General features: G+C 38.2%; 1 pseudogene; it reads left to right on the top strand.

The window, feature by feature from the left end:
• Positions 1–20,399, top strand: part of LOC113043702 (GTPase IMAP family member 8-like) — a 61,799-nt pseudogene that overhangs the window by 20,651 nt on the left and 20,749 nt on the right.

Genomic DNA, 20,399 nt, shown 5'->3' on the forward strand with positions numbered 1-20,399 from the left:
GATATAGATACGATAACGATATATCGTTCAGCCCTAATTCACGCCTTTATCTCGACCCCCACAAGCCATACATAACTACCCACAAAAACCCAACCCCCTTCGGCTGAACTGAATTCGGTCTGTTTTTTTGGCTGTGAAGAACGGTGTATTACTGGGCTGAAACATGCCTGCACTCAGCAGCACTACTCTTTGTATTCATTATTTTCTCGCAGCCCATATTATTATTTTCACAAGACCATAATGATAATAACAAATTATCATTTAAAAATGAATCATTATTTTACGAAAATCATTGTTATTTGTGATCGTGGGTGTTTGCTGAAGGCTTTAAGACCAAGCGGAATTCTCTGTTCCCGCCTCACAGAGCGGGAACAGAGCCAATTGAGCTAATGCTGTTAAATAGAGAGAGAGAGAGAGAGAGAGAGAGAGAGAGAGACTAGTCTAGGGCTATTCTTAAACTTGGAGCTCATTATATTGAAGTACCAATCCAAACACCAGAAACTTTATGCATTTTATGAATAATGAAATGTTATCAAAAGTATGCATTTTATTTATTCACATGCTGTATGATTGAAATAATATTTTAGTTCACAACTTTAAGTTCCGTTGTTAAAAAAATGCTTTATTGGCTAATGTTTCATAAACCTTCAGTTGTTATATGCTCTAAAATCCATGCCATTAGTAATTTTACAATATTTTCACCTCCTAAATCACTAACCTTTAAAGTCATAATTCGGTCAAAATTATTCAGGCCAATGATATTTTTTAATGACATTGTTTTATTATTATTATTTATTTTTTATTTTTTGAATAATTGTAGCCTACATAAATAGGTGCCTTATTTTTTCCTTTATTTTCTTAAAGAATAAACATGTATTTTCTACAAGAATAAACATAACATATTATTAATTAATAAAAATAATTTAAGCAATTAAAACCTTTTTTTTAAACTTGAATTTAAATACTATTAAACTAACTTTAAATTCTCAAGGAGTTTATAAGTAAAAAATGGTAAAATATCACACAGTGCCTGTCAAATAGCCTTCATGAACTTGTGTTAAGAATATAATTAGAACTAACAATATAATTAGAATTTTTTAAATGAACAATTCCTGTATAAAATGGGACAGCAACCTTTATATCAAACATTTTTAAATCGTCCACAGCTGAGCATCGCGGGAGGCTGATCTACGCCAGAGCGCGTGAAGTGAATGTGATGAACGAAGTCATTTTCAGATGCAATGAAAGAAAAAAAAATCCTGGATAGCCTAGATTAGGCCCAGGCTCTGTTCTGAAGTATAAAAAAGTTATAATAACTGTTAACTCGGAGTAACCAATTTAAATGGATTAATCGCCTATTTTTATTTGCTGGATGTTTTCTTTATTTTTTATTTTTTAAACACGCTAAAAAATAAATTAAGTTTGTCAGAAAACTGTCAAATTTAATGGATTTATACCCTATTTTCGTTTGCTACATGTTTTTTTTTTAAACACGCTAAAAAATAAATCTGAGTTTGTGAGAGGCAAAAATATAAGTCAGGTATAAGTTGCATTATATTACATTTAAAAATAAATGTGGCCTAATAATGTTATAATGTACCAACAGGATATTTTTAGTTCCCTTCACTTTACAACAAATCCTTTAAATTTAACAAATTTATCAGAACAAAACAAGAATTAAAAATTCTAATGGATAAATATAATTGCAGTATATAATAATATAGGTTTAGTAATAAAAACAAAACAAAAAGTAATAATAATTTAAAGCTAAGCATAAGGTAATGTTGGGCTTTCTCATTTGGGAGAAATCCAAATGTTTCCATATTCGTGAATCGTGATGTTGCCCATTTGAAGCTTTACTATTATTCATGAGGTAAATAGGCTGTGTAGTTCACGCGTGTTTCAGTATCGATTGAAAAAAAAACATAATTAACAATATGTCAAAGTGCTAACGCTGAATGTCTGGTGAACGACTGCTGTTTCCAGTGAATATGTGCGCCAGTTACCAGCGCGATCAGCTGAAACAGATAATACTTAATTTTTGGTCACACATATTCAATACACAATTCAGAAATGCAAAGTGTTGGTAGTTTGAAAAATCAATTACTAATATTTTAGCATTAGTTAATACTAATTATTGCTAAATGCTGGACCGTTCTCATTTCGCTCTACATATGGAACCTGAAGATTTTTTTAAAACCAAGAATGAACCGAAATGAAAATGAAATGAAAACATTTAGCTAATATATATTATAGTTTTGCGAATGATTTTAACATGCAACTGAATTACAGTTACTGCCACGGCACCGCAGCGGCGGTAATGCCCAATTAGGCTGTCCACCTACTGTAACTGCAGGTTAAAGTCCCACAGACCCGCATTAAACAATGTGTAAATGCATCTAAATGGCACTTGAGATGCATCTTCTATTTTCTCTGCGTTGCAATGATCAATTTTGTTGATACTGCTTGCATTTGCTTGGTAATAGCCCAAATGCAAGTATATAACCTAAAAGATGGTGCACACTGTGAGAAAAAATGGCATAACGGTAAAAATAAAAAATTCAGGAGACAGCTTTAAGCACAATTAGAAATAAGATATATAATAAATGAGAAACAAACAAGGTTGTGCATCCAATACAATCCATAATTGTTTCACTGACACACAAAATGGTGTCCAAAAGTCATGATAAACAGCGTTAGAAGATCTTTTTGCGATCAGCAAGCTTCCAGGAGGATACTGACAGTCTTGTCTGTTTTGTCTTTGTTTAATGTTTCTTTATTTGTCTTGTGCTTGAGCATGTTGCTTTGTCTTTGTCTTGGCCATGTGTTCTCCTGATCTGGCATCTAGTTTGGTTCTACTGTGCCACTGCCTTGTCCTCATTCTTACCATTGCATCTGGTGCAGTCCCCAACCAGTCTGCTCTCATGTTGTGTGCCCTGCCCACCTGTGTTTGGTCTGTTTCACTGCTTTCTTTTCTTCTTGTGCCCTGTCTACCATCCAGTTTATGAATTTTATCATGTATTTGGGTCATTTCTCTCACTCAGAGCCCTGAGTCTGACACTTGTAGTTCATACACATTTTTGTTATTAACTTGAAAGAAAAGCAGTTATTCAAAAAACATTTTTCATCTAAAAAAAGAATTACACCCATCTAAATACTTCCAGAGAGGAACTTTACTCAAGTGTTCGGGCACTAATTCACACTGATTAAACAAACTCCAACAAACACCAGCCTGCAATGACTCTTAACTTTTATTGGATCTCTGTGTTAAACTGTACTTATTTAATGTACATTGATTATAACACAAACCAACTCGCTTCTCACCATCACATCAGTGACCTAAACACCTTTTTTGCACTAATGGCTGCACATTATGCCTTATTATTTTATTACCTTGAGACTTTATTAAATGCATATTGAGCAGAAATGGACATGTGCGCATTACAATATCATCTTGCATAAGTGTGTTTTGTTTTCTGTTTGTTTCAGGTGATGCTCAACATCTCTCAGAGCTGTGGATTGTGTTAATGGGGCATAAACTTGCTGGTAAAAGTTCAACAGGAAACAGCATCCTGGGCAGAAAGGAGTTTGAATCAAAGAGATCTGTTCAGTGTGTGAGGAGACATGGAGAAGTAGCAGACAGACACATCACTGTCATTGAAGCTCCAGGATGGTGGAGTAATTACTCTGTAGAGAAGAGTCCTGAACTACTGAAACAGGAGATTGTGCTCAGTGTGTCTCTGTGTCCTCCTGGACCACACGCAGTACTACTGATCATACGTGTGGGTGATAGATTTAAAGAGACTGAGAGAAAAGCAGTGCAGGGTCATCTGGATCTTCTGGGTGAGAGAGTCTGGAGTCACACTATAGTTCTGTTCACTCATGGAGACACTCTGTTAGACACATCTATAGAGCAGCACATTGAGAGTGAAGGACAGGATCTCCAGTCTCTGCTGGACAAATGTGGGAACAGATATCATGTTCTCAATAAGAACAGGAGTGACGACAATCAGATCAAGGAGCTGCTGGAGAAGATTGAGGAGACAGTGTCAACAAACAGTGGATGCCATTTTGAAATAAACAGTAAGATTTTACAGGAGATGAAAGAGAGAAGAAGAGCAGAGGAAGAGAGAGCAGAAGAACGAATGAAGATCTTGAAAAAACAGAAAGATGTCATCGGATCACAAATGAGTGAGTAAACAGTTTTCTTATTCTGCTTTGTTTTTCACCTGTTCTGTCTGTTTTCATTTGGATGATGGACATTATTGAGAGACTTAAAGATTCTAAAGATCTGATAAAATAAACATCAGTTTTCATTGACTCTTGAGTTTTGTTGGACCAGTGTGAAAATGAAAATTATATTAACAAATGTTGCTGATGTTTCTGGTGTTTCTTAGACAAGAATACTTAAAAACTGTGCTTATTTTATGAGCAGAGATACAGGGCTTTCGGTACGGTGCAAGTGTGTACCGAATGACGGAATGCAGTAGGCGTTTCTCAATGTCAAGGATACTTCCTTGGTAGGACTGATCCTTCCAAGTCACTTCCTTCAGAGGCTAGCTCTTTAGCATACGGAGAACACGTAAATGGAACAGGCTAGCAAGTGCACGTAATTGCGGCATTACGTCAGTGAAAAGGTCCGTTTGAATAACGCTGTGAATGGTATCATTAAATTACTTTGGACAACTTAACTAGTTATTTATAAAAGAAATGCCGTTGACGCAACCAATTGTTAAATGACAGGTCCGGTTCAGTTAACCATTTGTATTTGTTTAATTTACAATATCAATACGGTAGTAATTTGTTGGCATTTAAACGTCAAACTTCCTTGTTTGCAATTCCGAGGATCCTCGACATTGGAACAACTATGAATAACTTTGCTCTGCCGCCTTATTATTTTCATGCACACCGCACTATAATGTGATGAATGCAAAATACACAGTTTTGGCTGCTACAAAGTCTCCATCTACAAACAGACGTACATCGTTGGCAGATATAAGGTACTTCATTGCACTTCAACAAGTAATCTGATCAGCCTATTGTTTTGTTCAGTATTTAAATAAAATCTCTCGGTGCAATATTAACATGTCTGTCTTTTATTCATCTCAACAACATGAACTCAGATTGTCCTTCTGTTACTACTTCTTCCTTGCCATGTATCCAACATATCACTTAACACAGTGCCATCTAGTGGCTTACTAGAATAAGAGGCACAATCACTTGATATCATCACATCCCCTTTTTCAAAGAAACATAAACAAGTATACCTTAGTATTATTTTGTAACATCTTGAGTTGCACTCAGTATAACATTTTAACTCAAAGTTTATTTTTGCACATTTTATATAGTTGATACAAAAGATGAACTACAAACATAAACATTTTCTTATTCCTACGTTTTCAACCGTTTCTTACAGATTTAATCTATCAGGCTTTTTAATGGGTCTTGTAGATCTTCTAAGTGTGAATGTATGGCTGTTTGATGTTTGTGTGCCTATTTTCGTGTTAGTATTGCAGTCATTTGTTGTGCACAATGCAGTTGATTCAAACTTTACATTGCATTGATTCAGATCTTTAACTTCTTTTTCAGTCTTTAAAAGATCACGTCTGTTCCGTCTGAAGATTTGTCCATCATCTGTTTTCACAGTATAAGATCTTGGAGCTACTTCTTGCATAACTGTGGCCTTCTTGCTCCAATTCTCGTCACTTTTGATTCTGACGACGTCATCCCTCACAAATGGCTGTAGATGTAGAATTTCTGCGTTTCTGCTTTATTTTCACGTTTGCTTTTTGCTTTGAACAAGAAGGCAGTGAAGTGCGAAGTTTCAGATTCATTAGCATCTCAGCTGGGGCCATACCACACTCTAACGAAGAGGTTCTGTAATTGAGCAGAGCAAGGTAAGGATCAGACTTACTGTCAGCAGCCTTTTTCAAAAGTTGCTTGAGAATGTGAACTCCTTTCTCGGCTTTGCCATTTGACTGAGCATATTCTGGACTTGAGGTGACATGCTTGGTCATATTGCACTGAAAACTCTTGCCACTCCTTGCTGCTGAAGCATGGGTCATTGTCACTAATGACAGTCTGTGGTATACCATGTATTGCAAAAATTGATTTTGCATGCGTCATTACACACTTTGTAGACATATCCGAGAGTGAGGCCAATTTAGGGTAATTTAAATAATAATCAATCACTACTAGGTAATTATTGGCCTTCAGTTGGAAAAGATCCATTCCCACCTTCTCCCAGGGTGATGTTGGTAAATCCGGTATTATCATTATCATTATATAAAATCATATAAATTTTTGACGTGTCATACTGTCTCACCATCTTTTCGATGTCTTTGTTTATTCCAGGCCGAAAGACCGTTTCTCTCGCTCTCTTACATTTTTCTACACCGAGATGACCTTTGTGAATCCAATGTAGTATTTCTTGTCTCAAACTTTGCGGAATGACGATTCTGTTTTGTTTCAGAAGGAATCCATCCACCACACATAGATCACCTCTGATGTCATGTAATCTTGGAGATAAACTTGTCAGCCAGCCAGTATACATGTTGACGATGACAGTATGCAACTCAGCATCTTTTTTGGTTCCTTCAGCTATTTGCTTTGACTTTGCATCTGAAACAGGAAACGCAGTGCGCACTATTCTCACATGAATTTCAACATCTGCTTCTGTTGTACTCTCATTATTTCTTGTGGGTGCTCGTGAGAGGGTATCTGCCAGCACTAAGTATTTGCCAGGCGTATACATCAAATTGAAATCGTACCTCTGACATTTCATCATCAGTCTTTGAATCCTTGGAGTCATTTCATTCAGATTCTTTTTTATTATTGCAATTAAAGGACATTGATCAGTTTCTGCAGTAAAGCTAGGAAGGCCATATACATAGTTATGAAATTTCTCCAGCACTCTTTCTCGATTTGTGCATATTGACACTCAGAATCAGTCATGGATCTGCTCGCATATGCTACTGGCTTCCAGGTCTCATCATCAGCTTGCAATAAATCTGCACCAAGACCATTCTTGGAGGAATCTGTAAACACTTTGGTTTTCTTTGTTGGATCAAAGAATTGGAATACAGGTGCAGAGGTTAATGCTATTTTCAGGTTTTGTCATTCACTCTCATGTTTGTCAGTCGATACAAAGTCTGTTGTCTTTTGTAGGAGTTCTCATATGCATGACGTTTTTGCAGAAAGATTCGGAATGAACTTTCCTACATAATTCACCATACCCATGATGCGCTGTACTCCTTTCCTTTCTGTGGGACTTTCCATTCTTAGAATGGCACTGATCTTCTCACTATCTGTGTGGTTCCGGTTTTGCTACCGTTGCTACCTTTGCTTCTTATTTCTGCACTTTTCTAAGATTTTTCTAAGATTTTTTACTTCAGCAGATCAGCACAGTGCTCAAACAACAGATTGGCACAAACTCTAAAACTAAAATCTTTGGGACTGGAATAATTCTACAAAAAGAAGACTTTACCTCCCACTGCTAACAGCTTACATTCCTGAGACTGCCTACATTCAAACAGAGAAGAGAGAAAATGCCTACTTATTGCATGAACTGCTGCAAACTTCTACAAAGGATTGTGATTCTTGAAACAAAGTTACTTGCTGGACTTCCAAAACAAACGGAACACTCAGCAGACCGTCGTCATGGACCCCCTCAGCATACAGCCGGTGAGTCCCACAAATCTTCTGAATCTCAACAGTTTATACCAAGTGTAGAGGAACAAGCTGAAACTGATCGCCACACAAATTGATGACACAAACAGGGAGCGAGACCCAAAGGAACACGAGATTTCAGATTTTCACGAGGTTCTCGTATTGCTGCCATAGCTTCTTCTACGCCAGATTCGACTATGACAAGGCTTGTAAATACCGGTATTCTAACTCCCCCTGTACCTCTTGAGAACAGATTTGAAGCATTAATGAATGTGGGTGAGGAACCCCCAAATGTTTTTAAACATGGATCGGATCAGCCAGCAGCTAACACCGTTACTAACAGACACTCGAGGTCAAGCAGACAGCAGCATGCAGCTCAGAGCGCAGCCGAGCCAAGGACTCTGATAGTGGGTGACTCTGTTATCAGAAACTTTAGTAGCAGGACTACAACAACATGCTGCCTTCCTCAAGCAACAGTCTCTGATGTGAACAAGGAACTTAAGAACATTCTGATGAAGCACAAGACTGCAAATCAAATCATCATCCATGTGGGGAAGAATGATATTCGGAAAGAGCAGTCAGAACTCCTTGAGAAGGACTTCATTGAACTCTTTGAAACACTTTGAAGACTCAAAGTTCAGTCGTTCATCGGTGGACCACTCCCAATAAGGGGAAGAAATATGTTTTCACAGATGCTTGGGCTGAACACATGGCTACAAAGATCTTTCGGTATAAAAGAAGTGCACTTCATCGACAACTTCCATAGACAACTGTTTAAACCAGATGGCCTCCACCCAAACAAACTTGATGCTAGAGTGCTTAAGGACAATATCTACTTTTCCCTCCGTCATCCTTCAGCAGAGTGTGCAAATCCATTCAGCACACACACACCGGGTACAAGTCATCATGTGGTTGATATATCCCACAAGGACCCTGATAACACCATGCAGCCAAAACAAGCACTGCGGACCGACACTATCCTGGCTGAACCCTGCCAACAGAGCTCCTCACAGACTGACTGTGATGTTTAAAAACAGCTACAAGATTCAGCACCCAGGGATGACTTTCTGGAAAACAGCCAGGGAAGCCAGAACAACATATTACAGTCACCAGAGACACAGCCCATCTCACCAGACACATTATCCCTCTCTCCAGCATCTCCACTTCTGTGCTTCTCACAAAAAAGGGAGGAATTGGTGTATGCTGGGACTAAACTCTCTCACTCATTTGCTGCTAGCCCTCAGATATCAACAAAAAACGGCGGGCCCCCCAACCACCAAAGCCTATGGGCCCTGTTCCTGCGAGAGCTCTCCGGCCACTGCCACAACGGCAGGCCCCAAACTCTCTATATGCTGAAGGTGAACCAAAAACAACTGATAGCAGCTCTCAGTGATATGTGTCGGGTCCCCGATATAATGGCAGCAACATTCGCAAATGCTTACAGAAAAAGCGGGAACCCAGTGTGCCTGTAGCTTTTATTTCGTGATAGAACGCTTAAGGCCTTCTCAAGCCGAAGTGCAAACTCCTCTAATCTGCGGCCTGTTATGCATCAAACTAAGATTGACTGATTGAAGACACAAAGAACTGCCATCAAGCAAACACTTTTAAACATTCGCTCACTAAAAAACAAATGATTTCTAATCAATGACTTTATAACCACAAACAATTAGGAGAGGTGGAGGTGTAGCTGCTCTATTTAAAGATGTCTATCAATGCAAGCAAGTGTCATTTGGTCAGTACTTGTCTTTCGAATATCTAGGGATTGTGCTTAAAGGTGCTCCACGCATTCTGTTTATTATTATTTAAAGGCCTCCAAAATACTCTCCAGCCTTTGTTGAAGAGGTCACAGAAATGTTATCAATGATTTCCTCAGAGTTTGACTGTTTTGCAATTGCAGGGGATTTTAATATTCACATAGATAATGCAGAAAACAAAACTACAAAAGAAATGATAATGGTTCTAAACACCTTTGACCTGATTCAGCATGTGCATGGACCCACACACAAAGGTGGACACACTCTGGATCTAATCATCAGTAGGGGTCTAAACATTTCATCCATTGTTATTAAGGACATAGCACTATCTGATCACTTCTGTATTTTCTTTGATTTATTGATCTCTGCTACCACTGAATCTAGATCTGTCTCTGTCAGAAGGAGATGCATAAACGAGAACACAAGTGTACTATTTATGGAGGCTATATCTTTAACACCAAGCATTTCTGCAGACTCTAGAGATATTCTCCTTGATTCCTTCAACTCAAAAGTTAAGAATGTTATTGATGATATTGCTCCAATAATAGTCAGTTAGAAAACAAACAGATAGAAATCAGTTTGGAGAAAATCAATAGCAGTTCAGACTATGAAAAGACAATGCAGAAAAGCCGAGCAGATGTGGCGGAAGACGAAACTTGAAATTCACTATAGCATCTATAAAGACAGCCTTCATGCTTTTAATGTGAAACTAGCCACAGCTAGACAGAATTTCTACTCAAACCTTATAAACAGTAACTTAAACAACAAGAAAAGAAAAGAGTATCTCCCAAATGGAGTGTTGAAGGAACAGTATTTTGTGCTTTTCTCATCTAAACGTATCTGCCAAAATCCTTGTGAGACATCAAGCTTCGTGAAATATTTGGCACCTGACATTTCATTCATTATTTCTTCACGTTTTGGTATTTGATAGTGCTCACGCTTTATGTTGTCATTCAGATCTTTCGGATCCATGCACACTCTTAAGTCTCCATTCTTTTTCTTGACACACACCATTGAGTTCACCCAGTCAGTTTTTTGATAACTCCTAATGTGGTCATTCGGTCTAATTCTTTCTTTAGACGATCTTTGAGTGGAGCTGGAACTCGGCGTGCAGGATGCACTACAGACTGTGCATTTTCTTTCAATTGAATCTTGTAAACATAAGGAAAAATACCAAAGCCTTCAAAAGCATCTGTAAAGTGCACTATGTCAACCACAGAGTTACTTGTAGTCACCGCTGAATTATTGTGGTTGATATGGTACACCCTTTTGACAAGATTCAAGCTCTAACAATAGGGCTGTAGCTATCAAATATTGTAGTAATCGCAGTTGGGGTTTTAAATGAAGTATTTTCAGAGATGCATATTAAACACATAAAACATTAATTTAATTTATCTTTTAATTATTGAAAATTACACAAACTTTTTGAACAAAGGGGATTTACTTTTAAAAATAAAACATGGAAGAAATGTGTGATTAAACCTTAAAAAAAAAAAAATTTGAATTTTTTTTTTTCTTTTTTTTTGTAGTAAGCTATGTACATTCTGCTGAACAATAGTAATACATATCTGCCAAATACTTGTCTTTAAACTAAACCGGAATTTATTTTGATGGGTTGACGTACTTTTACAGTTCTGTGTATGTAATGTGACGCTAGTTTTACTCAAATCAAACGATCAAATGCTCATGAAGTCACTGTCTGAGCAGTTCTGGAGATGTTGTTCATGTGTTCACCTCCTTATTTAGTGAAACAGCAGATGCTGAAATCACGCTTCTGCTTCATTCATTAAAAGCGACACGCAGAACATGCAGGATTCATATTTAAGTATGTTCCGGCTTAATATTTACAGATATTAGTCCATATCGTGATTTGATGTAAGTGCAATGACCTATTTTTGATTAATTCATTCAAAATTTGGCAAATTCCATGCCATTCCGCGTTAAACTGTAAATTCCGTTTTTATGACTGGATTCTGTGATTCCCTCCGCGTTTTCTGCATCGCGGTAATCATAGGGCCCTAGTTGTGGTATGCCAGCTCTATCTTGCAATGGACACGCCACAACGTTCTCTTTACGTTTGCCCGCGCCCTCAAATCAAAACACTGCTGACTCCTTGCAGTATGCGATTTCGGACGCAGGGCTTGTCTCCTCCCGCTTTGTGGGTGACGCGTTGTCACATTTTAAAAAATCATTGCAAAAGAACCTGACGTGAGATTTAAAATAAATTAAAAGAGGCTTCGATGCAGAGGAATTTGCCTCGATCATTTTTTGTAATCAAGTTACTCGAGGAATCGTTTCAACCCTATCTCACAAGCTTTGTCACCTAGCAGGGACTCTAGTTCCTCAGCTACAACAAAGAGTAAGTGATGCAGTTTGTCTTTAATTGTCACTTTTAGCTTGCATATACCTAAAGAGTCTATGCTTTTTCCATTGTAGTCCTTGAGAAGTATTGGTTTTTCTTGATCTTTGGCTTTTCTGTCAAATTTTTGATGTCTGACATGCTAGTTAAGTTTGCTTTAGCACTGGTATCCAGCTTGAGAGTGACCAGCGCTTCACTGATCTGTAGTGGTGCCACCCATATGTCATTTACAGCATCTTCTTGACTCTGTACATTAACTGATATCTTTCCACCAGTGTGTCCACTGGTGTTTTCAGATTCCAGCTTGTTTTCACAAGTTACCATGCCGACAAAGAATGTGTCGCACAGGTCAGGTTAACTTTGCCTTTAGAAAAACATTGTTTTGCGAAATGATTTTTACCATAACACCTCGCACATTGTTTCCCAAAGGACGGACATTGATTGGGCTGATGTTCAGTACCACAATGTTTGCAATTATATGTGCCATTTTTCTGTTTTACAGCTCTGGATGTGCTTCGCTTCTCTTTGAAAGATATGGCACCAATTGCAGCATCTGCAACTGGAGACACACTTTTTGGCATTATTTCACCAAATGTTTTCACATGAAGTTGAGCAAGTTCACTGGCTTGACAAATTTTAATTGCCTCTTGCAAAGTGAGCTCTGTTTCTCTCATTAAGCGTTGTCTGAGTTTTGCATCATAGATACCAAAAACAATTTGATCTCTTATCATTGAATCATTCAGCTGATCAAAATTGCATGTCTTAGCCTTTAGTCTCAAGTCAGTCAGGAAGTTATCAAATGTTTCATGCGGTTGCTGCACACGTGAACGAAACACATATCTTTCATATGTTTCATTCTTTTTGGGGGAACAATGAGCAGTGAATTTGGCCAGCACATCTTCAAGCTTGTTTCTATCTTCATTCTCATTAAAGACGAAAGTATTATACACTTCAATAGCCTGTGGACCAGCAATCATCAGTAGTAAAGCTACCTTACGTGCTTCTGGCTTTTTTTCCATCCCGATAGTGCCATATATAGCTCAAATTGCTGCTTGAAACTGCGCCAGTTGCTGTCAACATTTCCCGTGAGTTTTAAGTTCTTCAGTGGTTTTAGAGTATCCATTATGTCACTTTCACAACAGGCTGCCCTTAGTGTGATTTCACTCCTGGTACCACGTTTTGTACAGTATTTAAATAAAATGTCTCGGTGCAATCTTAACATGTCTGTCTTTTATTCATCTTAACATGAACTCAGATTGTCCTGCTTGTCCTTCTGTTACTACTTCTTCCTTGCCATTTATCCAACATATCACTTAACACAGTGCCATCTAGTGGCTTACTAGAATAACAGGCACAATCACTTGATGTCATCACACCTATATATGTGCAATATCGTAAACGAGCCCTCACTAACTGAGTTTAATGCCACACTTATGCTAGAATGCATCTCATTCTTGTTTCTTAGGCGGTGCATCAAGCTCCTCGTGAGAAGCGCGGTCAGGAGCGCTGTATAACTGATGCATCAGTTAAATTCAACTTTACTCCAAATATATGAACTTACCTGTCTGCAGTACTTTATATTTAACGTTTTCGTTTATGTCCAATACTAGTGTTAAACCGTTGGACTTTAAATAAAATCTACTATTGATTTTCACCATTGACTGATTTTGCAGAACATTTACACTGATAACTTCCGTGCGCAGATGCGGCAGATGCAGACACGCGATATGACATCTGCGTCTGATTATATATGAGCGCAGTTGGAGGAAAACAAAACTAGAGGTATTTCGTATTGCTTGGCGGGAAAGTAACATATCCTACAGAAAAGCATTAAAAACAGCTAGATCTGATTACTTTTTGTCTTTTTTAAAAGTAAACAAACATAACCCCAGGTATTTATTCAATACAATGGCTAATTTAATGAAAAATAAAGCATCAAGAAGTGTTGAGATTTCCCAACATCACAGCAGTAATGACTTCATGAACTACTTTACTTCTAAAATCTATTACGCTGCGTTCACACCAAACGTGAATAGAGCGTCTGGCGTGAATTATTTCAATGGTAAGTCATTGTAAAGATGTGTTTACGGCAGCTGGAGTTCTTGCGGCGCGAATGAGGCATTTAGCGTGGCTTGGTAGACGCAAATTTGCCTCATCTGCGCGTCTAGTTTGCGCAGTAGATGCGAATTGGGTGCCTGGTGCGATACGCACGAATGGTGCTTTTTGTGCATGTACGCATTTGATGCGAATTCTAAATTTTTCTTTTGAGTTACGTACATGTTTATCAACCCGTGGCCTTCACGCCGTTTTTTACAACTATTTTCCCCCAATATACAACTTTTTTTAGCTAACAAGATAATGTGTTTATTCAGAGGACGTGTGCAGGAAAAAGTGGAAAAGCCTTGAATGCTTGGTCAACATCAGCCATCTGCCAAACAGCCAACAGCCTAGCACTTGCCCCTCCCACAAGAAGCGGATTTCACTTCGGACTTGCGTCAATTTCACTTCAAACTCTTGCTTTTTACGTGCATTCAAAATGTTCAAGCAGAAAACTAGATGCGGTAAACACGAATTTGAAGCTCCATTCGTGTTTGGTGTGAACGCAGCATTTGAAATAAAATTTTAATTTTTAAAACAGTATGGCATCAGACGTGCACTAAAGATCCCCTGAGAAACAGTTCCACTCATTCTCTACTATTGGAGAGGAATAATTGTATAAACTTTGTTGGAATTATAAGGTTCTATCTGCATTCTGAGTAGTTTTGAGATATGGAGCTTCAAAGTTTTTGTATTCCATTCAACTGTGTAGATAGAATTGTATTGTTTTTTTAATAAAAATCCCATAATGTATACAACATAAAAAAATCTATCACATAATGTAAATAAGTTGTCACAGAATATCAATATGGGAATAACTCAATGTTGACAAAAATGTCAGATAGAACCTTATAATTCCAAGGGGACGACTTGTTAAATCATCTAAATCAACAACATGTATGGTATGTTAGACCCTATTCCATCTAAGCTCCTAAAAGAGGTGCTTCCAGAAGTCATAGATCCTCTTCTAACTATTATTCATTTCTCATTGTCATTAGGATATATCTTCAAAACCTCAAACTGGCTGTTATTAAGCATCTCATCAAAAAAACACAACTTGACCCCAAAGAACTACAGTAGTTAAAGGGGGGGGTGAAATATCCTGTTAATCTTGAGTACCTATAGAGTAGTACTGCATCCTTCATTACTACAAAAAGTATTTAGTTTTATTATATTCATAAGAGAAAGATAGTCTGTACCGATTTTTCCCGGAAAAACACGAGCGCCTGGAGGCGTGACGTGTGGGCGGAGCTAAAGAATCACGAGCGCGAGTAGGCTTTTGTGTCGAGAGCATTTGGAAGCTGTGACAGCTGTGAAGGCTGAAACTGAACGAGAGCAGCAGCAGCAACGACTCGCTCCGAGCGGGACTCGAACCCGGGTCTCCGATGGGAAGCAGACGCACTAACAAGGAGGCAGAGATATTTTAAGCAGTTTTACTCACCGCCTGTGGTTCCAACATACAATCGTGACCCTTTTTCGTTGGGATTGCATCATCCTTAAGAAATAAACGATACGCAAATCCGTCGTCAAACTGGGCTTTGTTTGTAAAGCAAGCTTTTTAGAAGTGCAGGGAACAAACACAAACACATGCACAATTCCGTTGATGCTCTGTAAAAATAAACTCCATCCACTGGTCCCTTAATGCTGTTTTTTCTTTGGTAATCTGTGCAGGGTTGTCTTGCCCTGGCAACCAAAAACACACTCCTTTTGTGACATATCGCGACGCTCTCGCTCTGATCAGTGATTGTCTGTGCTCAGCCGCTCATTGCTCTGCTATACGGGAGCGCGCGCTCTTCCGGGAGAAGTGCCCTCAGGACCCATATAAGGAAATTCCGCTCCATCTAACGTCACACAGAGCCATACTCGAAAAACACTTTCAGAAACTTGTGACAAACCGGAAGGAGTATTTTTGGAACAGAAACTTAATTTTTGAAACTTTGTCCATGTTTAGCATGGGAATCCAACTCTTTAACGGTGTAAAAAACTCAGTATGCATGAAATAGCATTTCACCCCCCCTTTAATTATAGACCGATCTCAAATCTCCCTTTTCCGTCCAAGGTACTAGAAAAGGTAGTCTTCTCACAATTAAATTCCTTCTTAGAGAAACATGGTGTTTGTGAGGATTTCCAGTCAGGATTTTGACCGTATCCTAGTATTGACCTGCTCTTATCATCTGATCGTGGTTGTATCTCTATATAAGTGCTATAGGATCTTAGTGCTGGGTTCGACACTATGGACCATAACATTCTTTTGCATAGACTAGAAAACTTTGTTGATATCAACAGAAGTGCATTAGCATGGTTTAAATTTTACTTATGACTTTTATCAATTCATAGCAGTGAATGAAGAGGTATCATATTGATCACAAGTGCAGTATGAAGTACCTCAAGGTTTAGTACTAGGGCTGTTACTCTTCATGCTTTACATTTACATTTATATATAAAAACACATACAGTGGTTAGGGAAAGTATTCAGACCCCCTTAACTTTGCAGCCATTTGCTAAAATCATTTAAGTTCATATTGCAGTCACTGTTATATTGCAGTCATTTTCTAAAATCATTTAAGTTGATTTGTTTTCCTCATTAATGTGCACACAGCACCCCATATTGACAGAAAAACACAGAATTATTGACATTTTTGCACATTTATTAAAAAAGAAAGACTGAAAATTCACATGGCCCGAAGTAGTCAGACCCTTTGCTGTGACACTCATATAGTTAACTCAGGTGCTGTTCATTTCTTCTAAACTGATGAGATTCTACACCTTCATTTGAGTTCAGCTGTGTTTGATTATATTGCTTGGACTTGATTAGGAAAGCCACGCACCTGACTATATAAGACCTTACAGATCACAGTGCATGTCAGAGAAAATGAGTATCATGAGGTCAAAGGAACTGCCTGAAGAGCTCAGAGACAGAATTTTGGCAAGGCATAGATCTGGCTAAGGTTACAAAAAAAAATCTGCTGCACTTAAGGTTCCTAAGAGCAGAGTGGCCTCCATAATCCTTAAATGGAAGACGAGCTTGGGATGACCAGAACCCTTCCTAGAGCTGGCTGTCCAGCCAAACTGAGCTATCAGGGGAGAAGAGCCTTGGTGAGAGAGGTAAAGAAGAACCCAATGATCACTGTGTCTGAGCTCCAGAGATGCAGTCGGGAGATGTAGAAAAGAGTTGTAGAAAGTCAACCATCACCGCAGCCCTCCAGTCAGGGCTTTATGGCAGAGTGGCCCGACAGAAGCCTCTCCTCAGTGCAAGACACATGAAAGCCGACATTAAGTTTGGTAAAAAAAACACCTGAAGGACTCTGGTCTGATGAGACCAAGATAGAACTTTTTGGCCTTAATTCTAAGCGGTGTGTGTGGAGAAAACCAGGCACAGCTCATCACCTGTCCAATACAGTCCCAACAGTGAAGCGTGGTGGTGGCAGCGTCATGCTGTGGGGATGTTTTTCAGCTGCAGGGACAGGACGACTGGTTGCAATTGAGGGAAAGATGAATGGGGCCAAGTACAGGGACATCCTGGATGAAAACCTTCCCCAGAGTGCTCAGGACCTCAGACTGGGCTGAAGGTTCACCTTCCAACAAGACAATGACCCTAAGCACACAGCTAAAATAACGAAGGAGTGGCTTCACAACAACTCCGTGACTGTTCTTGAATGGCCCAGCCAGAGCCCTGACTTAAACCCAATTGAGCATCTCTGGAGAGACCTGAAAATGGCTGTCCTCCGTTGGCTGTTTACCATCTAACCTGACAGAACTGGAGAGGATCTGCAAGGAGGAATGGCAGAGGATCCCCAAACCCAGGTGTGAAAAACTTGTTGCATCTTTCCCAAAAAGACTCATGGCTTTATTAGATCAAAAGGGCGCTTCTACTAAATACTGAGCAAAGGGTCTGAATACTTTGGACCATGTGATACTTCAGTTTTTCTTTTTTAATAAATGTGCAAAAATGTCAACTATTCTTTGTTTTTCTGTCAATATGGGGTGCTGTGTGCACATTAATGAGGAAAACAAATCAACTTAAATGATTTTAGAAAATGACTGCAATATAACAGTGTGAAAGGTGTAAGGGGGTCTGAATACTTTCTGTACCCACTGTATATATACTTAGTTTAACCACAGCAGGTGATTTTGAGACATAACCCACAAGATATGTTGGATTATTTGGTTATATGTCTGTACCTTCAGGACATTTGCAGAGATCCCTAGTGGATACCTGTCCTGTGGCACCTGGCCAATAAATTAAAATTAAAATTTAAAGGGCGCTGCTCTGCCTGAACTAGCCACACAAAATCATAATTATCTCAATTATTCAAAATTATGTAAATTTATATTTATTTAAAATGGTATTATAGAAAATCATCAGTGCAAAATATGCTTTCCCTGTCTGTCACCTTTGTCTGTTGGCATGTCTCTGAGGTGACAGAGAAATAATTTACAAATAATTTACATTTACATTTTGGACATAATAACAATGACACATTAATCACATTTTTTTAATTAAAATTCTTACATAATTATTATAGGGAGATGTAATACATGAAAAATATTTTGGTGAACCAGAAATGTTCATTCTGTTAGGAACAAATGAACAACAATTTGAAAGTTTTATGAACTAAATGTATGGACATTCTTTTGGAGACATGTAGCTAATTACAATACTAATTTAATTTGAACATGATTTTGGTGGAAACAGGTAAACAGCTTTATTTTTTATTTGAAATAATGTAATAGTTTAAATATACTAAATCTTCAACTTAAACATCTTGCTGTCAATATCACTACGTACACTAAATGTGTCCACCCTGTTAATTTATCTGGCTGCTGTGGACACTAACAGTGGACATTATGACTTAAAACCAGCTTTTACTCTTAGTCTGAGCAAAAAGAAATGCTAACAGAAGGTTTGTCAAATAAAGAATTGAATAGTATTTTTTGAATGCAATTTAAGTTGTTCCCTCCAAGGAAATGATGTTAGCGATTTAATATGATGTAATTTCCTTTTCCAGCTTTATTTAAAGGACCAGTAGTTCAATATAACAGGGTGGACAGTGGACAATATTTTGAGGGGCAAGATAAAAACTGTAATAAATTTTGGTTGCACTTTATTTTAAGGTGTCTTTGTTACAGTGTAATTATACATTTACCGTATTTTTTTCGGACTATAATTCGCACCTGAGTATAAGTCACATCAGTCCAAAAATACGTCACGATGAGGAAAAAACATATAAGTCGCACTGGACTATAAGTCGCATTTATTTAGAACCAAGATCCAAGAGAAAACATTACCGTCTCCAGCTGTGAGAGGGCACTCTATGCTGCTCAGTGTAGACTAAAGGAGCACTGTCCAGCATCTCTGGCAGCATAGAGTGACCTCTCGTGGCTGTAGACGGTAATGTTTTCTCTTGGTTCATTTCTCTTGGTTCTTGTCAAATTAATTTTGATAAATAAGTCGCACCTGACTATAAGTTGCAGTACTGGCCAAACTATGAAAAAAAGTGTGACTTATAGTCCGGAAAATACGGTAAGTACAGAGTAATATTAATTGACTACATGTGCTATGTGATTAGGGTTATGATTAGGGTTTGTCTTAGGGTTATTTGCATGAAATTATTAGTGATGTCAAACAATTAATCATGATTAATTGCATCCTAAATACAAGTTTTTGTTTACATAATCTATATGGGTGTACTGTGTACAGGTGCATCTCAGTGAATTAGAATGTCATGGAAAAGTTAATTTATTTCAGTAATTCAACTCAAATTGTGAAACTCCTGTATTAAATTCTGTGCACACAGACATTAAAGTAAGTCTTTGGTTGTTTTAATTGTGATGATTTTGGCTCACATTTAAAAAAAAAACACCAATTTACTATCTCAAAAAATTAGAATATGGTGTCATGCCAATCAGCTAATCAACTCAAAACACCTACAGAGGTTACCTGAGCCTTCAAAATGGTCTCTCAGTTTGGTTAACTAGGCTACACAATCATGGGAAAGATTGTCCAGAAGACAATCACTGACACCCTTCACAAGGAGGGTAAGCCACAAAAATTAATTGCCAAAGAAGATGGCTGTTCACAGAGTGTTGTATCCAAGCATGTTAGAAGAAGATAAAGGGGACTACCGGTCAAAAGTGATTGATTTATGAACCCCGTCATCCCGCCCATTATGAATTCTGATCCCAGGTGTCAAACTGACACGTGTGACGTCCAGTTCCTGTTTTCCTTGATGTTTATGACCCCCAGGTGTCAAATTGAGAACCTCTGGCATCCTGTTCCTTGATGTTTTATGGCAGCGGCCTTTTGGGGATCAGGATATAATTCAGTCATCAGGATTTACCATGTGCTATGAATTTAGAGCAATCTAGGGAGGTCCTTCATGCGTTCTGGTTGTTTCACACCTTTGAACAAGAACAAGAATGATTGAGATGATAGGGAACACACTCTTTTGTATTGGGATGAAAGACTCTTCCAAACATTTATCCCTATTGTCATCAATGGTTGCTCAGGTTGGCCAACA

Source organism: Carassius auratus, chromosome 25 (assembly GCF_003368295.1).
Source record: "Carassius auratus strain Wakin chromosome 25, ASM336829v1, whole genome shotgun sequence".
Taxonomy (NCBI): Eukaryota; Metazoa; Chordata; class Actinopteri; order Cypriniformes; family Cyprinidae; genus Carassius; species Carassius auratus.